Source organism: Dendropsophus ebraccatus, chromosome 6 (genome assembly GCF_027789765.1).
Source record: "Dendropsophus ebraccatus isolate aDenEbr1 chromosome 6, aDenEbr1.pat, whole genome shotgun sequence".
In the NCBI taxonomy this organism is placed as follows: domain Eukaryota; kingdom Metazoa; phylum Chordata; class Amphibia; order Anura; family Hylidae; genus Dendropsophus; species Dendropsophus ebraccatus.
Window position 1 is genome coordinate 131,024,828 of NC_091459.1, and position 12,664 is coordinate 131,037,491.

A 12,664-nucleotide genomic window follows, 5' to 3' on the forward strand; every position below is an offset into this window, starting at 1 on the left:
TCTCAATTCTTCTAATTATGTCTAACAAATTATTCTACAACGCAGGTCATTACTCCTGGGATTTATCTCGGCTGCTGTGAAGAGAATATAGATGAACAAAAGAAAAGGGAGAGATACTTCTTATGCCTGGTAAGTACGCTGCGGAAAGAGCCGAAGCAATGGGGGAGGGGGAGGGGGGGCGTTAGGTTCAATATCAACCGAGATTGAAAAAGAATCTGCTCTCAGATGAGGTGGAAACCCAATACCTTCTCCTAGATTCTATATTTTCCATGAAAATAGAAATGGTATGTAGCCGGGCACACAGTAAATTTACACGGATATTGTTTCCCTGAATTCAAATCTTCATAAGGTAAAGGGGTGCTCTGGAGATTTTATTTATATTTTCAAATTAATTGGTGTCAGAAAGTTATAAAATTTCTTCTATTTTAAAAATTTCACGTCTTCCAGTACTTATCAGCTGCTGGATGTCCTGAAGGAAGTGGTGTACCTCTGCTCTCTGCTGCCACCTCTCTTTGTGTCAGGAACTGTCCAGGGCACTAGCCAATTGTCATAAAAAATCTCTCCTGCTTTGGACATTTCCTGACATGGACAGAAGTGGCAGCAGAAAGAACTGTGTGAGACAGTTAAGAGTATACCACTTCCTGCAGGATATACAGCAGCTGATAAGTCCCGGAAGACTGGAGATTTTTAGTAATTTATAAATCTGTATAATTTTCTGACACCAGCTGATTTGAAAAACATTTTTTTTCTCCAGTGTACCCCTTTAAGGAAGGTATTCTATGTTTACCAAGAAAAAACAGATATCCACTCTATTCAATGGATATCTACTCTGTTAAATGATATACATACTGATGTCACAATAAAGGGATAATATGCACTGATGGCACAACATAGACATTATTTGCAGTGATATCACAGCACCAGAATAATCCACACAGAGAAGTCGTAGCACAGGAATCGTAAGCACAGTGATGTCACAGCACCAGAATAAGGCTAGGTTCACACTGCGTTTTCAGCATCCGTTTAACGGATCCGTTTTTTTTTGGCTAGGTTCACACTGCGTTTTTAGCATCCGTTTAACGGATCCGTTTTCTGCAAAAAACGGATTGCAAAAAACAGATGCATTTGTGTGCATACGTTTTTGATCCGTTTTTCCATTGACTTCCATTATAAAAAAAAAACGGATCAAAACGGATGCGCTTTTTTTTGACGCACAATAAAGTACTGTTGACACTACTTTTTTGACTGCTAAAAAAACCGGATCCGTTAAACGGATGCGAAAAACGCAGTGTGAACCTAGCCGCGCGGTCAAAAAAGTAGTGTCAACAGTACTTTATTGTGCGTAAAAAAAAAACGCATCCGTTTTGATCCGTTTTTTTTTTATAATGGAAGTCAATAGAAAAACGGATGCACACAAATGCATCCGTTTTTTGCAATCCGTTTTTTGCAAAAAACGGATCTGTTAAACGGTTGCTGAAAACGCAGTGTGAACCTAGCTTAATCCACAAAGTGAAATCGTAGCACAGTGATGTCACAGCACCAGGATAATCCACACAGTTAAATTGTAGCAAAGGAATCATGCACACAGTCATGTCTCAGCACCAGGATAATCCACACATTGAAGTTTTAGCACAGTGATGTCACAGCACCAGGATAATCCACACAGTAAAGTCGTAGCACAGGAATCATGCACACAGTGATGTCGTAGCACAGTGATGTCACAGCACCAGAATAATCCACACAGTATAGTCGTAGCGCAGGAATCATGCGCACAGTGATGTCACAGCACCAGGATAATCCACACAGTATAGTCGTAGCACAGGAATCATGCGCACAGTGATGTCACAGCACCAGGATAATCCACACAGTAAAGTCGTATGCTGCTGTCATACACATGGCCGCTCCTTATACAGATGCCATCACATCCAATCTTTGCTATGGGGTTCTCTTCTTCTTTGTATGCCACTGATAATACACAAAAATACCACTATGCACATGACATGACATCACAGCATAGGAAAAATACATTTAGTCACCATGTAGGTATAATGCAATGATGGTGTAGCACAGTAATAATACAAAAAGTAGAGTTTACTTGTTACCTTGGTAGTTACGGCCATTGACTGATAGAAGTTGTGGCTTCTTTCAATAATTTAGTGGAAACCAATGGGGAGGCTGGTGGCTCATGGGTTCTGCTGCAGTGGGGGATGGGAAGAGAACTGGTGTACGTTTGTTTATAGGAAATAGCTGCTTTTTATACTTTCATAAAATGGTATTATTGTAGTCATTTGTGGTGTGACACATTATAAATTAGAAACTAATGGAATTTATGAACAGTTTGGAACTTATAAAAGTTTTACAAGGCTCAATTTCCACCATGTTTTATTAATGTTTTGCTTGTTTTATGCAAACGTCTATGAAGAAGAGGGCAGAAGAGAAAGCTTTAATCCCTTTTATCTGTTCCTGAAACCAAAATACCAGCGGCTCATAATGGAGCTCATCAATATATAGTATGAGTGTCATTGTCCCAGCTTACATACTGTAGCATTTCATCCAAGTCTACTGACACCAATGACATTTTCATATTTCCTTTATAAAAGGGAGGCATGGCCTTCAGGTTGCCCTGTACAGGACTAGATTGTAATTATTACAGATATAAAACTAAGTGCAAGAAACTTTTTGGCTATTTAGGAGGCAGAAATTTCCCTTTTAAAGCATTGTTTGGCATGTGTTTTAAGCCATTTAGAGGCCAAAAATCAGCCGGTATCAAAAAGTTATACCAATTTGTAAATTACGTAAAATGTAAGTCTTCCAGTACTTATCAGCTGCTGTATGTCCTGCAGGAAGTGGTGTATTCTTTCCAATCTGACACAGTGCTCTCTGCTGCCACCTCTGTCCATGTCAGGAACTGTCCAGAGGTGGTTGGGGATTACCATAGACCAGTGGCTGTCATTGCTGGGAGATTTATCAATCTGTGTGCAAAGAAAGCAGTTGCCCATAGCAACCAATCAGATTGCTTCTTTCATTTTTTAAAAACGCACACTGAAAAACGAAAGCTGGAATCTGATTGGTTGCTATGGGCAACTGCCCCACCAAACAAGATTTGATAAATCTTCCCATCTGTCCTTCTCACAGTCCAGTCAGCAGTCTCGTAGTCCAATCAGCAGTCTCACAGTCCAGTCAGCAGTCTCGTAGTCCAATCAGCAGTCTCACTATCCAGTCAGCTTCTCCAAAACCACAGCTGTCTTTTAATGTCTATCGACTCTGTCCCAGTCTCTGGCATCTATAACAAACACCCTTGTATAAGCCAAGAATGTCGCCTTGGGCCTTCCCTTCACACTCCCTGGTCTCCTTAAAGGGGTACTCCGGTGAAAATCTTTTTCTTTCAGATCAACTGGTTTCAGAAAGTCATATAGATATGCAATAAACTTATATTTAAAAATCTTAAGTATTCTCATACTTATCAGCTGCTGTCTGTCCTGCAGGAAGTGGTGTATTCTTAACAGTCTGACACAGTGCTCTCTGCTGCCACCTCTGTCCATGTCAGGAACTGTCCAGAGCAGGAGAGGTTTTCTATGGGGATTTGCTACTGCTCTGGACGGTTCCTGTCACAGACAGAGGTGGCAGCAGAGAGCACTGTGTCAGACTGGAAAGAATACACCACTTCCTGCAGGGCATACAGCAGCTGATAAGTACTGGAAGACTGGAGATTTTTAAATAGAAGTAAATTACAAATCTATATAAGACCATGTTCACACAACGTTCCGCACTAATCACGACTGTTGTTGCAACGGCTGTGATTAGTACGGAACTTACGTTGTGCTGAAGGCTGGCGAATCCCGGCCGGAGTGTATACACATAGGGGGACATTTATTAAGTCCGGCGTTTTTTACGCCGGACTTATAAATGTCCCTGCATCTCCGGCGCTACGGAGATTTATGTAGAGGCGGACTGCCTCTACATAAATCCCGTGCGCGTCGGTACGCACAGCCGAAAACCTACGCCACCTGAAAGGTGGAGTAGGTTTTCGGCGTATCTTTGTGCGGAAAAAATGATAAATCGTGCGGACTCTGAGTCCGCGCCCCCGTAACGCCCCCTCCACACCCCCTCCCCCTCCCCCCGGCGTACTCGGCGGAAAGTGCCGCTATGCAAATATTTTATTCGCAAATCGTCCATTTGCGAATAAAAAAATACGCAAATCAGCACTTTCCGCCGAAAATCATCGGCCGGTACTGATGATCTTTTCTGGGTCACGGAACGGCCGGTCTCATACCATGTGTGAACATAGCCTAACTTTGTAAAACCAGTTGATCTGAAAAAAAAAGTTTTTTTGCTGGAGTACCCCTTTAAGCATCAATCCTATATATATTGATATTCACTTTGGGCTCTTTCCCTGGATAGCCGCCTGTGTTTCTACCAGCAGGAGATGAATGTATTACTCGCTTATGGTCCCAGAATATCTGGCGTATATGAAATACGAGAATGTAGAAGCAGGAGTGAGCCTCTCACAAGTATATTTAAAGCTGACAGACCTATCACAGGGACTTCATGTAGAATATTCACTGGAAAAATAATTTTCTAATAGACTAGTGGCCTGGCATCTCAATTCTTCTAATTATGTCTAACAAATTATTCTACAACGCAGGTCATTACTCCTGGGATTTATCTCGGCTGCTGTGAAGAGAATATAGATGAACAAAAGAAAAGGGAGAGATACTTCTTATGCCTGGTAAGTACGCTGCGGAAAGAGCCGAAGCAATGGGGGAGGGGGAGGGGGGGCGTTAGGTTCAATATCAACCGAGATTGAAAAAGAATCTGCTCTCAGATGAGGTGGAAACCCAATACCTTCTCCTAGATTCTATATTTTCCATGAAAATAGAAATGGTATGTAGCCGGGCACACAGTAAATTTACACGGATATTGTTTCCCTGAATTCAAATCTTCATAAGGTAAAGGGGTGCTCTGGAGATTTTATTTATATTTTCAAATTAATTGGTGTCAGAAAGTTATAAAATTTCTTCTATTTTAAAAATTTCACGTCTTCCAGTACTTATCAGCTGCTGGATGTCCTGAAGGAAGTGGTGTACCTCTGCTCTCTGCTGCCACCTCTCTTTGTGTCAGGAACTGTCCAGGGCACTAGCCAATTGTCATAAAAAATCTCTCCTGCTTTGGACATTTCCTGACATGGACAGAAGTGGCAGCAGAAAGAACTGTGTGAGACAGTTAAGAGTATACCACTTCCTGCAGGATATACAGCAGCTGATAAGTCCCGGAAGACTGGAGATTTTTAGTAATTTATAAATCTGTATAATTTTCTGACACCAGCTGATTTGAAAAACATTTTTTTTCTCCAGTGTACCCCTTTAAGGAAGGTATTCTATGTTTACCAAGAAAAAACAGATATCCACTCTATTCAATGGATATCTACTCTGTTAAATGATATACATACTGATGTCACAATAAAGGGATAATATGCACTGATGGCACAACATAGACATTATTTGCAGTGATATCACAGCACCAGAATAATCCACACAGAGAAGTCGTAGCACAGGAATCGTAAGCACAGTGATGTCACAGCACCAGAATAAGGCTAGGTTCACACTGCGTTTTCAGCATCCGTTTAACGGATCCGTTTTTTTTTGGCTAGGTTCACACTGCGTTTTTAGCATCCGTTTAACGGATCCGTTTTCTGCAAAAAACGGATTGCAAAAAACAGATGCATTTGTGTGCATACGTTTTTGATCCGTTTTTCCATTGACTTCCATTATAAAAAAAAAACGGATCAAAACGGATGCGCTTTTTTTTGACGCACAATAAAGTACTGTTGACACTACTTTTTTGACTGCTAAAAAAACCGGATCCGTTAAACGGATGCGAAAAACGCAGTGTGAACCTAGCCGCGCGGTCAAAAAAGTAGTGTCAACAGTACTTTATTGTGCGTAAAAAAAAACGCATCCGTTTTGATCCGTTTTTTTTTTATAATGGAAGTCAATAGAAAAACGGATGCACACAAATGCATCCGTTTTTTGCAATCCGTTTTTTGCAAAAAACGGATCTGTTAAACGGTTGCTGAAAACGCAGTGTGAACCTAGCTTAATCCACAAAGTGAAATCGTAGCACAGTGATGTCACAGCACCAGGATAATCCACACAGTTAAATTGTAGCAAAGGAATCATGCACACAGTCATGTCTCAGCACCAGGATAATCCACACATTGAAGTTTTAGCACAGTGATGTCACAGCACCAGGATAATCCACACAGTAAAGTCGTAGCACAGGAATCATGCACACAGTGATGTCGTAGCACAGTGATGTCACAGCACCAGAATAATCCACACAGTATAGTCGTAGCGCAGGAATCATGCGCACAGTGATGTCACAGCACCAGGATAATCCACACAGTATAGTCGTAGCACAGGAATCATGCGCACAGTGATGTCACAGCACCAGGATAATCCACACAGTAAAGTCGTATGCTGCTGTCATACACATGGCCGCTCCTTATACAGATGCCATCACATCCAATCTTTGCTATGGGGTTCTCTTCTTCTTTGTATGCCACTGATAATACACAAAAATACCACTATGCACATGACATGACATCACAGCATAGGAAAAATACATTTAGTCACCATGTAGGTATAATGCAATGATGGTGTAGCACAGTAATAATACAAAAAGTAGAGTTTACTTGTTACCTTGGTAGTTACGGCCATTGACTGATAGAAGTTGTGGCTTCTTTCAATAATTTAGTGGAAACCAATGGGGAGGCTGGTGGCTCATGGGTTCTGCTGCAGTGGGGGATGGGAAGAGAACTGGTGTACGTTTGTTTATAGGAAATAGCTGCTTTTTATACTTCCATAAAATGGTATTATTGTAGTCATTTGTGGTGTGACACATTATAAATTAGAAACTAATGGAATTTATGAACAGTTTGGAACTTATAAAAGTTTTACAAGGCTCAATTTCCACCATGTTTTATTAATGTTTTGCTTGTTTTATGCAAACGTCTATGAAGAAGAGGGCAGAAGAGAAAGCTTTAATCCCTTTTATCTGTTCCTGAAACCAAAATACCAGCGGCTCATAATGGAGCTCATCAATATATAGTATGAGTGTCATTGTCCCAGCTTACATACTGTAGCATTTCATCCAAGTCTACTGACACCAATGACATTTTCATATTTCCTTTATAAAAGGGAGGCATGGCCTTCAGGTTGCCCTGTACAGGACTAGATTGTAATTATTACAGATATAAAACTAAGTGCAAGAAACTTTTTGGCTATTTAGGAGGCAGAAATTTCCCTTTTAAAGCATTGTTTGGCATGTGTTTTAAGCCATTTAGAGGCCGAAAAAAGGTCTGGATTGCAAATGCAATTAGAATGCAAAAAATAAATAAATAACTAAATAAATAAAATAAAACCTCAAAAAAAAAAGGTATCAGTTAAAAGTAGTGTACTTATCTTTATTTAAAAAAAATACAATAATAATAAACAATAACATAACAACAATATAAATAACCTGTACAATATACAGTAGATGGGTGCGCTCACACTGAGTAAAAGTGGCAGAATTCTGCCCAGAGCCCCCACCGCTGACTCCACTCGGAATCCCGCCTGCTTCAGTGTGTCAATGGGATACCTTGCATGCCTCCACTCTCCGCGGCTCTCCGCTCAAAGAATTGACATGTCAATTCTTTGAGCGGAAAGTGAGGGCATGCAAAGCATCCGATTGACACACTGAAGCAGGCGGGATTTCTCGGCGGGGGCTCCACCGCAGAATTCCGTGGCTTTTACTCTGTGTGAACGTCCCCTATAAGTCCAAGAGTCCATAAATTTATAAGCTGGTCTAGTTTCATTCTCACCAAACACACACACCAAAATAAATATTGTGCCCAAACCAAACACCACATTACCCAAAAAGCAACTATTATCATTATTATTATGGTTTTTCACATCCCATGTTCTTTGTCAGTCACTGGGGATAGTCCTGGACAGTTGATGGACTTCCTGAAGAAAACTCTTATAGAATGTGGTCACCCAGATGTAGACAGGTTAGGTCCCTTAGCAGTAGTTGCCTCTCTTAGGATTTGGCTGACCATCCTCTTGTAGGCAGGAACAATGCAACATAGGAGGACATAGGAAACTAATGCATCTAACTAATAGCCTATGTCTGGAGTTTCTGTCCAGACATGCCCATTCTACTAGCAGTTGTGTTGACTATAAGCTTTGTGTAAGCCAACAATGGTGTAACACTGACTGACGATACTCACCAGCAGCAACACCATCCAGGTCCTGTACCCACTCTACCCTGCCGTTTTGCCCAATCCTTGTCCGGTAGCTGCTCGGGTCTTCCGTTGTCTTTTTCCTCCTTCTGCTGCAGTGACACCACTGCCCACAAGGTCGGCATACAGACAACTGCTCTGGATGTATAGAAGCAGCTTTTCTACACCTGCTACTGCCATCTGCCAATCCAAAGCCACCTGCACCTATTAAAACTAGCTACACCTGCCCCTCCCTGCCTGAGCGTTGTTGCATTCCTGCACACATAGCAATCGTGTCTGTCTGCTGTTTTTGCTATATTTATATGTATCCTAACTTGTGCCTGTTCATCTGATTACGTTTCCTGCCTGGCCCCAGTCTGTACCGTTTGTCTCTCCTGCTGGCAGCCCAGCCTGCTGACTACAATAACTGGGCCTGTTCCCTGGTCCCTCTCACCGACTATAACTTGTCCTTGGGGACCAGCTGCTGCTCACACTGGGATCTCACACCACGACCTGATGTCCTCTAGCTGCAGAAGTCCAGCTTCCACATCCTGGAGGGGGATAAAGGGTAGAGACCTAAGGGGCACTTAGACTCCGCTCCTTGGTGTGAGCCAAAGCCATAGCAGCTGAGTAGCACAGTGAGTCCAAACTCACTGTCACTTACAAATGGCCTGTGCATCGGCAGAAGGTATGCTCCACACAATAAAAATAGGAATAATAAGGGATAATGTAATGGCATAATAATAATAATAATAATAATAATAATAATAATAATAATAATAATAATAATTATTATTATTATTATTATTATTATTGGACATTCACACTGATTAAAAAATCTAATCACATAAAATACACCAAATCTACAACCAGTTATAGCACGACCCCTCCTGTCACTCTGTTCCCACACTGCAGACAACTATAGGTATTTTATTATACATATAAAAACCTTACCATAATCGCATCCATAATGGAGATCCTGCTGTTTAATACTTATGGCAGAGAAAAGGAGATGGAAAGGCCACAATTTCCAATTCAAGTCGACAAATCCCGTAATCTTATTTTTACACAAAGCAAATATGTTAATATTTGACATTAAGATGATTAACACGGGAAGGACCGCGTTCCTTAAGGCCGATCTCCCCTGAATTATACGTTTCCTGAAGAATCCTTCTTCTAGAATGGCTTCAACTTTTGACACCGGCAGTCCTGTAGATTTCATATTCATGATATGATATGAATTATTTATGGCAGAACATCACTATTTTGTCTGTCTATAGAGTCTGTATCCATTTACAATGATTCTCTGTATTTTACTGGCTGTTATTTGTGTTGTCCTTTGCTTCTCGGATGGGAAGGCCTTCTTATGTTATGTACATCTGTGTTATGCTCTTCAGTAATGACCACACTTCTAGGCAATGTTTGTTTCCTTCATATATTGGTAATGTTCTGATGCATGTGAACGTTGCTGCCACCTAGTAGCCACATTGTGTTAAGACCATGAGCAAGTGAGCCATACATATATACTAGCCCAGGCATGGAGAACCTTCAGCCCTCCAGCTGTTGCAAAACTACAATTCCCGGCCTGATGGGAATTGTAGTTTTGCAAATGCTGGAGGGCCAAAGGTTCCCCATGCCTGCACAAGCCCATAGCCTTATTATTATGCCAATAGCGGCGCTGTAAAACCAGGAGGAAGACAAGGACAGTGGGCCCTAAGGTTAGATCCACCCACCTGTCCCTACCTACTTGCCTCAACTACCCTTACCAGTAAAGAGCAACTTGGCGACGTGTCCTCCTTGAGCCAAAGGTGAATAATAATAATATTTATTTGTATAGCGCCAACTGATTTTTTTTTTACACATCACACAAAACCATCAGAATTGGGCAACAAAAGAGAATAGCCAAATAGCAATAGCAGAGGGTCATAATAAACAAGATATGAAAGACAGAAGGAAATTCTAGAACACTTAAAAGAGACTAATAGCAAGTACTAGTGACTGGGCTAGTGGACTATTTATGGGATGCCAGGTAGTCGTCCCAGATGGGATTAGACCGGACCTTGACATCCCAGCCACACACAGAAAGGAACAGGAGAAATGAGCGTAACAAGAAAGGATGTCAATCAGAGAAGCAAAACCCAAGTTATCTGAATGCTAGTGGAAACTCAGCAGGGAAGGAGATGGGTGTGGTGAAGATTCAATTACCACAGAAATAGAGCTGTGTTCAGACAAGTGTGCAACAAGATACCAAAAAAGCACAAGTTCATAGTTAAAGGAAATCTTGTTTTCCGTAGCAGTTTAGAGTACCATACCATGGTGTTAGAGGTGAAGTGGACACCTAGCTCTCCTTCTGTAGAACAGGACCCAGGATTCTTTAAGTATTTTCAGGGTTACGGACGCTGGAATGTATTTAGAACTGCTCAGATCATCTAGTCAAGTACTGAAGGAAGAGTGAGAAAAAAAAATTCCATTTAGCATTCTAAGTCCTATTGGGCTTCAGGTCACGTCTAGTCATCCACGTACCTGAGGAATGGGGTTAAAGAGACTCTGTCAGCAGATTTTTACTGCACTCAAAGGATAATATAAACTAGAGACAGAGAAGCTGAACAGAATGATGTATCACTTACACTTCTATGCAGCTGATTCTTAGATATCCTCCTGAATAACATGGACAATAAGTAGTCCTCTCTATTATGTGTCCTGAATATCCATGAGCACCAGCACACTCTAGCAGTTGACAATTGTTTATCTATATAGTGTTTAGGTAGACAGCTGTCAATCAGTATCCGGGGTTGGAGGCCTAAAGGCCTAAAGATCATTCTCCTGTATATCAGGAGAACAGCTGAAGAGAATGATGTAAGTAATATGTTGTTCTGTTCAACATTTCTGTCACTAGTTTAGGCTGCCTTTTTCTAAGTCGACATAAAATTTAGGGACAGATTCCCTATAAACAAATGGCCCTTGAGATTATGAAGAGAGACTTGGTATAGTCTATTGTTTAATTTTGCTACAAACCCTTTGTGAAGTCAAAGTAGAAGTAAACCATAAAAACCCATTAAAAAATCCATCAATCCATATATATATATATATATATATATATATATATATATATTAATAATATTTATAGTTGCACAGACCCATAACCCATTGTAGGGTGTATTTTCTCAAGCTAAAATAATAACCCATCATTAAGCATTAAGCTTATAACTCATTATTTCACTTGTTTTAAAATACCTGATGAGACAGTCTTCTAATGTGAACGGAAACCAAGGTCTTCCATATTCCCATAAGTTATCTCCAGTTTCTTCTCATGTACAAAGAACATGTTTAGTTTAATTAAAAATTAGCTAATTTGGTTGGCAATGGATCAAAAAATGGTGCCTAACGCTAAGGCCAGGCTTACATGTAACTATTTTGTTCCGTTATGATGGAAGATGGAGTATTTGGCCTATTTCCAAATGATCTCAGACTGTCTGATATTGCCAAAAACCCCCGTCCTTTCCACACAAGTGATTGTCAATTATTTGGGATTTCGAGTACAGGTTTTAGTTTTTATCTTCGCTTTTACTGTGTATACACTTGAGCATTGAAAGAATCACTTCAGCAGCTTGACTGATTGATATTGACTCGTATGATTTTGGCCATATACAGTAGTCTTTGAAACAAAAGAGAACAATTTTTCATTATTCATCGGTATATAAATATAGATTTGAGTGGTAGGAATAATGGGGAGGCATTGGACAATGCTCCCAGGAAAAGAAAAAATAACATTGCTGTACAAAAACTAAAAATGTCTATAATGTCCCAATTACTCTCTATGGGGGAGATTTATCAAACAAGGTGTAAAGTGAAACTGGCTCAGTTGCCCCTAGCAACCAATCAGATTCCACCTTTCATTCTTCACAGACCTTTGGAAAATGAAAGATGGAATCTGATTGGTTGCTAGGGGCAACTGAGCCAGTTTTACTTTACACCATGTTCGATAAATCTCCCCCTATGTCTCTATGTATTATTCCGGAAGAATGCTTTCAGTGAGTGTCCCAGGATTTTTTCTTTTATATGGTTGGGGGTTAAAAATAAAAAATATCTGATACTCACCTACTCAGCTCCCCCACAGGAACCCTATTCAAGTTGGGCAGCTATCGTCTTCTTTCCATAAAAACTTGACAGGAGTATACAGACAGCAGTTAAGTAAGAGTATTAAAAGCCAAAAACTGTGCTGCAAAGTGTTTGGTTCCTTTAGGAGTCTCCTCGACAGCTAGCTTTACCTACTAGGTGGAGTCTGCATCCCTGGTTCTGTGTCACCCAGTGCCCATGGACAGCAATAGGCAGAAGATCAAACCTGTGCAGGTACTTGTTCTTTAAAGCCCCCATGGCTGAGTACCTGAGTGTCTGGATATA

General features: G+C 40.7%; 1 long non-coding RNA gene across 3 annotated transcripts in view; it reads left to right on the forward strand.

The window, feature by feature from the left end:
• LOC138794453 (uncharacterized) overlaps positions 1-12,664 on the forward strand; it is a 135,094-nt gene that overhangs the window by 28,447 nt on the left and 93,983 nt on the right. For all 3 annotated transcript variants that reach the window (XR_011363446.1, XR_011363447.1, XR_011363448.1), the window contains exons 3-4: positions 46-129; positions 4,646-4,729. This is a non-coding gene — a long non-coding RNA (uncharacterized lncRNA). The remainder of the gene's footprint in view (positions 1-45; positions 130-4,645; positions 4,730-12,664) is intronic.